Here is an 11,562-nt window from a genome sequence, read left to right on the forward strand (position 1 = left end):
TAAATTCCAGTGTCTGGGGGATTTGTCACACTCATTTTCATGGTGTTTAAGCTTCTTTGATGCGTGGAAAGAAAACTATTGGAAAAATATATTTAAAAATCATTTATCTTACATTAAATGCCTTCCAAGGCTGGAGACTAAAAGTACATTTAGACTGGGTTTGTTTAGTGTTGGAGGGGGAAGTCCTTGATGGTTTTGTGATACATCAATATATATATTTTTCTCTGTGAATGGGAAAGGAAACAAGAGAGATCAGTGGATCATAGCATGGAAAGACATGCAATTAATTTGAAAATTAGCATTTTTATTCACAGCAGCCACTGATGTTGTTTGCCAGGCTGCAGCCTTGGGCTGCAAGTGTTTCCATTTTGATCTGCCCTTTCCTGAAATGAAGTTATTGAAATTTGTTCTGAGCATATAAAAAGCAGATGGAACCAGACTGTAAATATCTGTAGCCAACAAGAACAACTCAACAGAGCCCTGAAGTTGGATGTTCCATCTTGGGAATTGGTTTGTTGCTGGGATGGATTTTTGCCAGCATCTCTGTTGTTGTGGGGGTATTGTGGATGCAAGAACTCCCTCACTTGCTGGATTGAACCTTTTTATCAGTATCAGTTCCAGATGTTAACAGCTGTTAGCCCTGTGCAACGGCATGGATGGCTTGTAAACAATAATTCCCCTAAAAATCCAATGCTGAACAACATTTTGACAACAATTTGAAAGGCTCTGGGCTTGTGGCATGTGCACCACATCAAGAAATGAATTGTAAACCTGCTGCCTGTAAATTCAGGTGAGGATTTGCTCTGAGGACAGGTTTGAGTTGTGTTGTTTGATCTTTTCTATGTCAGAACCCCCAGATCAGAAATGATTTATGGAGTGCAAATATTGCCTTGCTGATGTGGCACCATTTCCCAGGGTCCTGAGTATCGCACCGACGATCTGCCAGTCTCCCAGGGCTGCTTTTTGTATCCTTAATTAACAATTAACAGGAGATGGACCCTCCGAATTATTCTTGTGGAACAAAGAAGGTGGCACCGAGTGGCTCTTTGGGTGCAAGAAAGGTAAATGTGTGCTCTGAGAAGAAACTGAATATTTAAGAAGTGGATATTACTTTTAATTTTCTCATTCCTTATCTCTCCCTCATGTTTTTTCTCTGTTGTCTGTGTTTGGCTCTGCTTTTGTGCTGAGAAAGGGGAAGGAGCTGCCAGAATTCCTGATCTGATGCTTCAAAACACCTGGACTTTCTCTTCCCATAAATCCAAATTTCTTGAGTTTAGCAGACCCTGCTGGGGAAGTTTTATTAGAAGAAGCTTTGTTTTATGGGAGGAGAAGGAGCTGCTGCTCCTACCTGCCTGTGCTCTGGTGCTGGGCAAGGGGCATGGAACCAGATAACACAGGGAATTTTGGGGAAGATCCAGGAGCAGCTTTGGTGGAGCTCAGGGCTGTGTGTGAGCCTGTGCCCACCACTGAGTGCAGAATGGGATGAGCAGGGAGCAAAATTAATGAGGTTTGTGTTTGTGTGGGTGTTCCTTAGCTAAAGGTGAGCAGGCTGAGGGAGGAAAGGCAAACCCACAGAATTTGGAGCTTTGGGGTCTTTTTAGAAGCAGATTGTCTTCAAACAGCACCGAAGTTAGACGTGGAAATCGCTCACACCATTCACTGGGCACCTGGTATCCCTTATCCCATGGGAAAAGTGGGATAGCACTCACCTTCCTGGCGTTTATTCCCCATCCCAGGCAGCTCCACACCAGCCTCACCAGCTGCAGTGTTAAATTTCCATCCCCTCTATGATTTGCTGGTTTTTTAATACTCTTCAAACCCATCTGCATTTTCCCTTTTGTGCTGTTCCTGGATTTCCTTACACAAAGCCCTGGCTCGGGGGTGCAGCAGCCAGGAGGGAGGGAAAAGGAAGGACTGGAAACACCCACACAAAACCTGATGGGATCCAGCTCTTCCTCCCAGCAGGTTTGCTCCTTCATCACCCAGAAACCTCCCCAAAAGCTGCTGCTTCCCACTGCCCACGCTGGGGATGGAAATGGGCTAATCCAGGCCAATTTAAACATTGTCCCTTTTCCTCTGCAGCATCCTGGCCCCACGCGTGGCCTCAGCAGGAATTTGCCTCTTTCCCATCCCCGTGGCCTGCTCCAAGTGGGACAGGACCCCTTGGCCTGTGTCACCACCTCAGGTGAGACCCCAGCAGCTGAAGCCACGGTGGCTTAAGCCACTGGAAGTGGCCCCAAATCCTCCTCATGCTCCCAAAAGCTGCTGGAGGGTATCCATGTGTAACCCATCCCTGTTTGCTGGGATTGTCACCCTTGGAAACCACCAGGTTTGGTGGGATGAGATGGAATGTGCAGGTTTTCACCCCAAAACCTGTGACTGACTCCAAATGCTGCTTCTTCAGCATTCAACCTTCAAAGGCTGCTTCTTCCTCTTTGGGTTTTGAGCTTTTCCCAGCCTTTTCCACTGCTCTGGAGCTGAAATCTTCCCTCCAGTGCCAGCTGAGCTGGTTGGAGCAGGCCAGGAGCAGAGGCTCCAAGGAAAACCATAATATTTTGGGAGCAGTGGTGAGGCAGGGAGAGTCGGAAGGAGCCTTTTGAAAAAAATTCGAAGGTTTTTTTTTTTGCCAGGGCCTCAGCAGAGCCCAGGAGTTAATCATTCAAATATGCTTATGTGTAACTAATCTCTGCAGGACAATGAGCTGAGGAATTATTTAATGCAATTGAAATGGAGCAGAGTGGTTGCTATAAAAAGGGTGTCCCGAGCCAATGGGAGCCAGCAGGATCCTATAAAAGCGGGTGGGGAAGAAAAAGCAGCTGGTGGGAAGAGATCACCAAAGTCCCCATGCGTGTCCTGAGCTGCCTCTGCTTGGGCAGAGATCCTCCTGAGCTGCTGGAAATCAGGCTGAGCCCTTCTCCAAGCACTGCTGATCCCTGTGGGGTCAGTGCATGCCGTGGCAAGGGCGGCATCTGCCCAGAATTGCCTGGTGGAGCCTAAAACGATGAAATCCAGCAGAGCTGTGAGTTGGGGTCAGATTTTGGGGGGACTGGGGTGCTCTTCCAGGAGCTGGGTGGGATTCATGGAAGTGGAAGCCCACGTGGGGCTGCATTTTGGGAAGCTGTGAGGGTGTTCAGCAACGTTATCCCGTGGGGTTTCCATGGAGCAGGCGCTGCTGCTGGGGCCTTGCAGTGGGAGTAGAAAGGTGGGGAAAGGGATGGCGATGGATTTTAGTGGATTTAGGGATTATATCAGCTGAGCTGACCCCAATGACTATCTCAGGTCCTGTCCTTGGCTCCCAGCCTTCTCCCCAGCAGGTTTTGGCTTTATCCCTGATATTTGGAGCCTCACAGGATCCATGTTCCGGGTGCTCAGCACTGGCCATGGTTGGGAGGAGAAAATTCCTCCAGGAGCTTTCTGCCAGCCTTCAAATCCCCCAAAGAGGTGTTAAGTGCAGCTATTTCCAGCTCCAGGGCACAGACATTTATTCCTGCCCTGATGCCACTGCCAATCCTTAGAAAAGCAGGAAATCCCAACATCTCCTGGCATCACATTCCCCCTGCTACTCTTTTTTCACCAGGCTTTTAGTTTAATAATATTTTCTCTGTCTCTTTTTGTGACTTTTCTGCCTTTTGTCCCATTTGAAGCCGCAAACAGATGATTTGCACCAACTCCCCCATGAAATCAGCCTTCAGCCCCCTTTTTTTTCCTCCTTGCATATCAGCAGATGGGTGTGAGGAGTTTTGGATGGAATCATCCCTACCTCGGCCAGCTGCTCTCCCATCCACAAAACGACGAGCACAGCCTGTTTCCTGTTAAGTCCTGCTGGTTGCATTGGTTTACATTGTCTGTCTCGTGTTTTACAGCTTCCAGGCTGATGTTGCATTAAAGCTGGCTGGAGTCGAGGCAAGAAATCAGATGCAGGCACTGGCAGGGCTCCCCAAATGCATTCGTGAGGGTTGATCCCACACTCACATTTCCTTACTCACTGCAGGAGCTGGGTCCTGGCCGAGGCTCCAAAAGGTGCTTTTGGGACAATTTGGGAGTTTTAATTGCAGGGCAGGGCGTGGAGGGGCTGTGCCTGCTCCTCCTCCAGCCACAGTTTGGTGGCTCCTGAGTTTTTCTCTTGACCCCTGAGCTTTGTTTTCAGTTTCTCTTCTTTCATGTCCTGTTGAGGAAGGGAGTGAGGGAGGCTGAGTGGGCCCCAACCACAGGCTGGGGCAGAAATTTCTATTTCTATTTTTATTTTTATATCTGTATCTATTTTTATGTGTGTGAGTGCTTATAGAATAGGATATAGAATCATGGAATAGATCAAGTTTAAAGGGGTCCCTAAGGATCACCAAGTCCTATTCCCTGCTCCTCACCCCTACCTAAAGCTAAACCACATCACTAAGAGCATCAGCCAGATGCTCCTTGAACTCTGAGGAGCTCCCTTCCCCGGGGAGCCTCTTCCAGAGCATTTTATCTGGATATTATGGATATGAAAATGTATTTTAGGCAAAGCAGGATGAGTCTCTCACGTCCTTGCACAGATAAAGAGGACAGGGCTGGTTTGGGGTGGCACGCCCAGATCCCCCGTGGTTTGGTGGTGTTGTCCTTGCTGGATGCATCCACAAAAAAAAACCCCAAAACACTAAATCCAACTGATTTCCATCCATCCCAGGTTAGCCAGAGGCAGCCTGAAGGGCAAGGCAGGGATTTGTGCCCAAAGGAACCAAAACTAGTTGGAATCCAAAGCTCTGATCTAAGGGCAAAAGCTCCTTGCTGGCTACAGGAGTGCAGAAAGGTTTTTATGTGCCTTTATGAGCATCAGCAGTTGTTGGCTGGGGAGTTCTGCCCTTTCTGGGCCAATTCTGGCAGGGAAAGTCTGATTTTCTTCCTTAGGAAAACAAGAAATTGAATATTCCTGTAAAGACTGAATGCAAGGGAATGGGCAGAATTTAATAACGGGGGATTCAGCAACCAAATCCAGCAGGTTCCCATGGGAATAGGTCAAAGGGAATGAACTGTAAATATCTGCTTGTGTGGGGATATTTGGAAATGCTGGAGAAGGTGTTAGAACTGGGATGGGCTGAGCAATTCCTGATTTTGCCATTTCTGTGCTTTTTCCCTCCTCTGGAGAATTGCTGCTCTCATGTTTTGATTTAAAAGTGCTCTTTCAGGAGGGTAAATTCATTATTTACCTCTGCTGGGGCAATTTTGGGTTTCTTAAGGAAAAAAAGGGATTTCTTTCTTTGCATAAAGGGGCAGAGCTTCAACAGATTATTTCTTTGGTGCATTTTATCCTTCTCTGTGGTGCTTTTTTAATTTGACATCTGTTTTTTGGTTGAGGGAGACGTTATCCAGTGGTTGGGGATGGGGAGGAAAGAGGTCTGGATTTGTATTTTATCTTCAATGAATTAATACGAATTACTTAAGAGGTTTTTGTTGGTTTTTTGTTTGTTTGTTTTTTTTTTTTTTTTGAGAGTGAAGGTTTCTCCCCTTGGATCTCACCATTCCCAAACTGAGGTGCTTCCTGAGGTTTCAGTGAGGGTGAGGGCTGTCCCTCCCTGGAGCAAACCCAGCAGCAGCTCAGGGGAAGCATTAAATGCTCGGGTCATGTTCCAAAAGGCCGCAAAGGGAATTTTCCCCCCAAATTTTCCCCCAAAAGGGAAAATAAATGATCAGTGGAATCCAAACAAGAGCTCTGGAAAAGGCACCACTCTCCAGCTTCTCCCAGATTTTGGCCTGGGGGCTTCACCCCTTTCACTCGAAACCTGAAGGTACCAACTTGGGAATTACAAAAATGCATCCAAACCAGAGTTTTCCAAGCAGCATCCTGGGCTGAGCTGTTCATCCACTGCAAACTGGGAAAACCCTGCCAGGATGGGGTCTTGGATCCACCAAATGAGCCTGTCCCCAAAAGCTGTGGGATTTTGTTATTTTTTTAGGGAATCACAGCACCCTCCTCATCTGCCCCCAAACTCCAGTGCCTGAACTGAGGCTTTGTGACAGGTCCCTGGCAGCCCCTGTGGAGGGAGAATTTGAGTTTAATTCAGTTCCTTGTAGCTGGCAAATCGAGCTCAGCCCTGCAGGAGGCACGGATTGATGAAAATCCATCTGGAACAAGGAACCACAGTGGGGATAGGATTGAAATTCTGCCTTGTCTCATCTTTAATTGTGCGAATTTTAACTCCCCTCAGAAGAACCTCACAGAAAAGGGCTGCACCACCCCATCAGCAGCACTGATGGTCTCCCTTCAGAGCTTTGATCCTGTGTCTTTGGCAGTGGGGGTTTTTTATTTTATTTTTTAGATGCTGGGGGTTGTGAGGTGCTGTCACTTCCTTGTGCCGTTTTCCAGGCACAGGCGAGATCATTCCTTGGTGATCTCTTTATAAACGAGCTCATGGATGTTTACCTCATTAAGAGGCCAATGTGCTAAAGCTTTACAAACTCAGGCCTTGATCCTGCCAATCACTGGGAATTTTCAGCCATTTTAACCTCAAGAAATAAGAAATAAGACAAGAAATAAGAAGTATCTTATCCCTCTTCTCTTAAAGGTCAGCCGAGAGCATCGCTCACCACTCAAAGCCTTCAGCAGGAGACTTCATAAAAACTCCAGCTTAGCCAGTCTCTCTGATACTGATTTGGGGCTTTTTTAGGTTGGTTTTTTTTTCAGGAAAACGTAAAGAAGGGGAAGGAATTAGGCAATGGGCTGTTCTGGGATGTCCCCGTGCCGGAGATGAGCTCCGCTCCTGCACACGTCCTCGTGCCACATCAGCAGCTGTCTGCAAGCCAAGGACATGGGGAGATGCCTATGGCTGGAAAAACAGCTCCTTCTGTGTTTTTTGGACTGCCAACCAGCTGGAAAAACCCAGCGATCTGCACCTCCAGGGGCTCCTGCAGCTGGGGGGAAAAGTCCTCCTGTGAAATAAATCCGTGTGATGCCTAAAACACCTCGCCTGCAAGAGCAGGGCTGTGTGGAGATGTTCCTACTCCCGTAATTATTTCTCCAGACACGTGGCAAGGTCAATTCTCAGCTGTTCCATCTACAAAACCAGCAGGGATCAGGCAGAGGTGGGGAATACGGAGCTGTTTATCAGAAAATGGTGCTTTTTGGGGTCGGAGTAAAAATCACCTTGATCCTCTCTGAGCCGCAAGCAGGCAAAGGTCAGGTTGTAAAAATAAAGTCCATGTTCTCCTGACTTGGATAACCTCAGTTGAAATCCTCCTGAAATGGTGCTTGCAGCAGGAAAACCCTGCTTGGTGATATGGAGCAGGATGAGTCCAAACCCTGCAGGAGCCAGGGATCCCTGCCAGGAAATCCAGGGAAAAGCTGGAGGTGGAGATGCTGTCAGGTTTGCACGAGGGTGATGCTGTGCCTGCAGTTCTGGGGGATCTCTGCGCTGGCAGCTGAGGGATTTTGCAGGAAAACTCTGGGAATGGCAGTTCTGCTCCCACAGGGATTCCCATGGCTCGCTCTGGGTGGCTTTGAACAAACCTTGCCCTGCCAAGGGCAGGCTCTGCACGGGCACTGCCATCAGCACGAGGGCCAGAAAAATATCAGTAGCAGGGAAAAGCAATAAAAATGAGTGTTCCTCTGGGAAAAGCTGAGCCAGACGTGAACGTCCTTCCAAGTTAACTAATGTCCTGGCTGGGTTTGTGGCTGACAGGTTTGCTCTGCTCCTAAAATCATCTGGGTGAGGCTCAGGGCGTGATGTGGGTGCAGGAACATCTGATTCTCCTGCTGCGAGGGGATGCAGCAAAATATCATCAGCTGAACGTCTTGTGGGGTTGTTTTCCCTAAACCCTAAAGCTTGTGGACACAGTCCTTGGATTTTCTCCTCCTCTGGGAATTGTTAAATCTTCCCTGAATGTCCAGGCTGGGTTTTTTTGGCTCAGCCTGCCCTTGCAGGCACTGCTAGGATCCATCTGTGCTGCTGGGTGCTGGCTGCCCTGTCGTTCCCCATCCTGCAGCCAGGAGTGGGTTATTCCCATTCCCTGTCCCTGCTTCGGGGGTCTGGGATCACCCTCAGCCCAAGGGCATCTCAAGATGCTGGGATGTGGAAAGGGATGCTGCCCTGGGATCCTCCAAGGCACCACTGAGGGCTTGAAGGCTGTGCTGATGGAATAATTGGCAGTTTCCTTTGGCAGGAAGGTGCCAAGCTCATCCTTCTTCCCGAGGTTTTGTTGCCATCCATAAATGCCCAGATAACAGGATTGACTCACACATCCCTGACACAGAGCCAGGGAAGCTCTTAGGGCTGCAGGGAGAGGGAAGGATGCCCAGCACAGGGCACACGGGGCTTGGGATTTTGGAATTCTACCCAAAGGCCAAATGAATTTCCACAGGATGAGCTGAAATCCTACCGTGCTGCTTTGGGTGTGCTTTATCATATCAGCATCCTCCAAATCCCTTCATCCCTTCAATTCCTTCTGTGAAAGCTCCAGACTTCTACAACCGAGGTAACAGGGAAATTTTTTGAGCCCCCCACCCTTCCCTGCCTTTCCAAACTCCCTTTAGTGACTTTAGGTGTGAAAACCACAAGCACCAAACCTCCTCCAGCTGCTTCTCCATGAGGGAGAGATGAGATCCTTCCCGTGTGAGACAGAAAATGGAGTTGTGCAATTGCTGCTGAGGCATTCGAGGAAAAAGAATCGTATTTAACAGTTCTGGCAAGAACTTGCCTCAGCCGGCAAGCGCAGCTCCCCCTGCTCCGGGCTGCTGGAACGAGCTGGACAGAGCCAGGGGGAAATTCTTTGCATTCTTAGGATTGGGAGGTGGAATGAAGGTAAATCGCTCCTGGATAAGGGCCAGGCTATCTGGAGCAGCAAGCTTTTCAATATCACACCGGACTTGAATTCAAGAATACTCTTGGAGTGGAGCTGGTGGCAGGAAAAGCGTTGGATTGGGAAGTCCAGGGAAGGAAAAAAAGCCTCCTTTTGGCCTGTGAATGTGCCAGAGTCCAGCTAGCAGAGGTCAGGGCAGCAGTGCTGGGGCTTTTGCTGGCTCCCACGCTGGCTCAGCAGCTCGTGGGATGTGGCAGCAGAGATGCTGCTCCCCGGGAGGGCCCTGGGTGGGTGCCAGGCAGCAAAATCTGTCCGTGCTGCTGGAGCTGGGACAGTCTGAGCTGCCCGAGGCTGTGCAGGGTGTGCCTGGCTCCTGCACTGCCCTGCACCAGGCAGTGATGGCCAGCTGCTCTCTGCCATGTGGAGGAAAAGTCTGGGTGATGTTGTGGCTGACACAGCTGGAACTGAGAGCATGGGAACAACCATAAGCCATGACAGTGATCAGGGAAAAACAGGGAAAAACAGCCACCAGCAACTACTCCTGCTCCTCTTAGAGCTCAGCAAACCCCAGATTGTGACCCTGCAGCACTGTCCCGCTCCCCCTGAGCTGCACCTTTGCTCCCGGGCTCATCCTTCATCCCGTGCTTCGAGGGGGAATCATTCCCAACTTCCTGGAACAAAACAGGGACAGGCCAATGCAAATGTCACAGCTGAGCCGTTCATGCTGCCCCTTCTCGGGGTGTTTATCCTCCAGCCGAGCTCTGTCTGCACCCAGCCATCCCTTGGTGCAATATTTGTGCAATATTTGCTGGGTTATTTGATCTGTGGCTGCCGGGTGAGCATTGATTAAAGCAGAGCTCAGCGTGGGGCACCCTCTGCATCCAGCATTTCCGTCTGCTCCATCCAGCAGCGCTGGTTTCCCCCTTTTCCCTTGGAGAACAAGCATTTCCCCCTCCCGGAGGCACTGTTTGATTGGAAGGCTTTAAAAGGGGCAATCTGTGTGAGTCACAGTGAAAGCCATAAAAGAAAAACCAATAAAGCCATCTGAAAAGTGCTGCTTAATGGATTGAGGCAAACTTACTGGAAACGGGAGAGGGATTGTTTCATCTTGAAATCGTTGCTTCAAATCCGTCTGCATTTGGGAGCAAAGGACGTTTATTCCTCATCAATAGCTGTCAGGGAAAAGGAATTTGAAAGGGATTTTGCCACCTTTGAAAGGAGTTGTGGGTTTCTCTGTGCTCCCAGCAGCTCTCTGAGCACATTTAAAGGCGTTACAGGTGTTGGGTACTTTGGAAATTCAGTCCTTCCAGGGCAGAGGTTTTCAGAGAATGAAAATAATTATCCCTGTCATCAAGACAGGTACCTGCTTGCATGGCAGATACTGATTTTCTTAGCCACATTCACCTCTGGACAGAGATGCTTCTCCACTCTCACTGTGGCTTTTCCCAGATGGAATTTTGGGGTGTTAAATCCCTTTGGCTGATTCCTGCCCCTCCCGCCCCCCCATTTGGCAGGCAACACAAATCGAGGGAATGTCCCACGGGATTGTTCCCTTTGATATGACCCTGCAGCAGCACTGACATTTCTGCAGGCTGTTCATCTGCATCTGGGCTTCTGTTTGTGAAGAAGAAATGTGTTTTCAGTTGGATTTAGCTTTAGCCCAGCCTGTCACTCTGTTAACGTTACCAAGTCCAACTCAACCTGTTTTCCTGCTCTTGAGGAACTAAACCTGGCTTTCCACAGGAGCACTGGGAATGAAGGGGTCAGGATGGCCTTAGGCCACGCTTTTTAAGAGGTGAGTTCATCTAAAGATGTGGATTTCCTTATAAAGCTGCACCTCCAGGGGCACAGAGCTGATGCAAGTCACCCTCACTCCTTTCCTGGCTGCTCCACCCAGCTGTGGGTCAGAGAGTTGGGATTTGTGCCAGCAGCTGGCGCAGGCTCCGGCTCGTGCTCCAGCCTGACGCTGCTCCAGATGTTTTCCCAGTTGCACACGTGGTGGGCACATGGCTGGCGCTTCCCGTCTGCTGCAGAACAGGTGTGTGACCCCAGGGGACACCTGAGCCCTGAGCCAGGCTGTCAGCACCTCGTGCCTCTGAAAGTATTCCGAGTTTCTCTCAATTTATGGGGCAGCTGGAGCGCTGCACTTCAGCTGCTCGCCCAGTTCAGCGGGGCTGTGCGTTTTGGGTGGTTTCACCTCTGAAAGCCGACCCGGGGAGCAGAATTCGGGACAGAGCTTTCTCTGTAAAATATTCAAGAATAAGAATCATTTTCGGTTAACAAAGCGGGCGATATCGCGGCGTGAGCTCCCGGCCGCCACCATCTGCCTGGCACATCTGGCCAGACGCTGGCGCACGTGGGGTCCCCCCTCCAGACGCTCGCGCGGCGCCGCCGCCCAGATGTGCGCGCGCGCGCGCCCCGCCCGCCGCCAGCTGTGCGCGCCAGATGGGCGGGGCGGGGCGGGGACACGGCCGCGGCCGCGCCCCCTCCGGCTGTCAATCATCGGCGGCGGCCCAACCGCGGCCCGCGACACATCGAGGCCCGCGACCACTCCGGGCGTGGTTGTGATTTCCATGGCAGCCGCAGCCGCGCGGCTGAGGGGAGGTGGCGGCCGCTCCCGGTGCCGCTCCCGGTGCCGCTCCCGGTGCCGTTCCCATTCCCATTCCCATTCCCATTCCTTATCCCGCTCCCTATCCACTGCGATGGTGCCCGAGCGGAGCCGCGGCGGCGGAGGGGCGGCGGTGCCGCTGCTGCGCGGCTCCAGCCCGGCGCGGCGGCAGCAGCAGCAGCAGC

At 50.4% G+C, this 11,562-nt stretch overlaps 1 protein-coding gene across 5 annotated transcripts in view; it reads left to right on the forward strand.

Annotated features, from left to right (window-relative positions):
* The first annotated feature begins 184 nt into the window (after positions 1–184).
* The window catches only part of TPST1 (tyrosylprotein sulfotransferase 1), a 33,848-nt gene continuing 22,470 nt past the window's right edge, over positions 185–11,562 (forward strand). For 4 of the 5 annotated variants that reach the window (XR_006015689.1, XR_006015691.1, XM_042026085.1 and 1 more), the window contains exon 1: positions 185–3,019. The gene's annotated coding sequence lies outside the window, so the exon portion shown is untranslated. Of the gene's footprint in view, positions 3,020–9,673; positions 9,685–11,562 lie in introns of those variants that run through there. The other variant, XR_006015690.1, reaches the window with a different exon arrangement.

Source organism: Corvus kubaryi, unplaced genomic scaffold (assembly GCF_017639235.1).
Source record: "Corvus kubaryi isolate FWS band 111438036 unplaced genomic scaffold, C.kubaryi_AGA036_p1.0 37284, whole genome shotgun sequence".
NCBI lineage: Eukaryota > Metazoa > Chordata > Aves > Passeriformes > Corvidae > Corvus > Corvus kubaryi.